Source organism: Arachis hypogaea, chromosome 6 (genome assembly GCF_003086295.3).
Source record: "Arachis hypogaea cultivar Tifrunner chromosome 6, arahy.Tifrunner.gnm2.J5K5, whole genome shotgun sequence".
Classification (NCBI taxonomy): Eukaryota; Viridiplantae; Streptophyta; class Magnoliopsida; order Fabales; family Fabaceae; genus Arachis; species Arachis hypogaea.
Genome location: NC_092041.1, coordinates 54,733,344 through 54,735,395, shown reverse-complemented (window position 1 = coordinate 54,735,395; position 2,052 = coordinate 54,733,344). Strand labels below are relative to the sequence as shown.

The following is a 2,052-nucleotide window of genomic DNA, read 5'->3' as shown; positions in this document are numbered from 1 at the left end:
TTTCTAATTTCAAATTCTTTTTCAAAAATCACTTGGTTTCTTTCCCACTTTCATTTTCGAAAATCAATTAGTGTTTTTCAAAAATGTTTTCAAAATCTTTTACTTAATTTTCGAAAACTACTTCCCTTCTTCTCACATCCTTCCATTTATGGACTAACACTATTCCTTAATGCAAAATTCGAACTCCATCTTCTTTGATAAGTTCGAATTTTCTACTTCTGTCTTCTACTTTTCTTTTCCTCTGACACCTAAAGGAATCTCTATACTGTGTCATAGAGGATTCCACATTTTCTTGTTCCCTTCTCTTTCTTATGAGCAGGAGCAAGGACAAAAGCATTCTTGCTGAGGCTGATCCTGAACCTAAAAGGACCTTGAAGAGAAAGCTAAGAGAAGCCAAAGCACAACTCTCTGTAGAGGACCTAACAGAAATCTTCAAAGAAGAAGAACCTATGGCAGCCGAAAACAACAATAATGCCAACAATGCAAGGAAGGTGCTGGGTGACTTTACTGCACCTACTCCCGACTTTTATGGGAGAAGCATCTCTATCCCTGCCATTGGAGCAAACAACTTTGAGCTTAAGCCTCAATTAGTTTCTCTAATGCAACAGAATTGCAAGTTCCATGGACTTCCATTAGAAGATCCTCATTAGTTTTTAGCTGAATTCTTGCAAATCTGTGACACTGTCAAGACTAATGGGGTTGACCCTGAGGTTTATAGACTTATGCTATTCCCTTTTGCTGTAAGAGACAGAGCTAGGACATGGTTGGACTCTCAACCTAAAGAAAGCCTGGACTCTTGGGAAAAGCTAGTCAATACCTTCTTGGCAAAGTTCTTTCCACCTCAAAAATTGAGTAAGCTTAGAGTGGAAGTCCAAACCTTCAGACAGAAGGAAGGAGAATCCCTCTATGAAGCTTGGGAAAGATACAAACAATTAATCAGAAAGTGTCCTTCTGATATGCTTTCTGAATGGAGCATCATAGGTATTTTCTATGATGGTCTCTCTGAACTATCCAAGATGTCTTTGGATAGCTCTGCTGGAGGATCTCTTCATCTGAAGAAGACGCCTACAGAAGCTCAAGAGCTGATTGAAATGGTTGCAAATAACCAATTCATGTACACTTCTGAAAGAAATTTTGTGAACAATGGGACTAGTCAGAAGAAAGGAGTTCTTGAGATTGACACTCTGAATGCCATATTGGCTCAGAACAAGATATTGACTCAGCAAGTCAATATGATTTCTCAAAGTCTGTCTGGAATGCAAAATGCACCAAGCAGTACTAAGGAGGCTTCATCTGAGGAAGAAGCTTATGATCCTGAGAACCCTTCAATGGAAGAAGTGAATTACATGGGAGAACCCTATGGAAACACCTATAATCCTTCATGGAGAAATCATCCAAATCTCTCATGGAAGGATCAACAGAGACCTCAACAAGGTTTCAACAATAATAATGGTGGAAGAAACAGGTTTAGCAATAGCAAGCCTTTTCCATCATCTTCTCAGCAACAGACAGAGAGTTCTAAGCAGAATACCTCTGACTTAGCAACCATGGTCTCTGATCTAATCAAAACCACTCAGAGTTTCATGACTGAAACAGGGTCCTCCATTAGAAATTTGGAGGCACAAGTGGGTCAGCTGAGCAAGAAAATTACTGAACTCCCTCCTAGTACTCTCCCAAGCAATACAGAAGAAAATCCAAAAGGAGAGTGCAAGGCCATCAACATGGCCGAATTTTGGGAAGAAGGAGAGGCAGTGAACGCCACTGAGGAAGACCTCAATGGACGTCCACTGGCCTCCAATGAGTTCCCCAATGAGGAACCATGGGAATCTGAGGCTCAAAATGAGACCATAGAGATTCCATTGGACTTACTTCTGCCATTCATGAGCTCTGATGAGTATTCTTCCTCTGAAGAGGATGAGTATGTCACTGAAGAGCAAGTTGCTAAATACCTTGGAGCAATCATGAAGCTAAATGACAAGTTATTTGGAAATGAGACTTGGGAGGATGAACCCCCTTTGCTCACCAAAGAACTGGATGACTTGTCTAGGCAGA

General features: G+C 40.6%; 1 non-coding gene across 1 annotated transcript; it reads right to left on the bottom strand.

The window, feature by feature from the left end:
- Window positions 1–854: 854 nt before the first annotated feature.
- Window positions 855–962, bottom strand: LOC112699838 (small nucleolar RNA R71). Its single transcript, XR_003152775.1, has one exon. It is a non-coding gene; the product is annotated as a small nucleolar RNA R71 (small nucleolar RNA).
- Window positions 963–2,052: the final 1,090 nt, after the last annotated feature.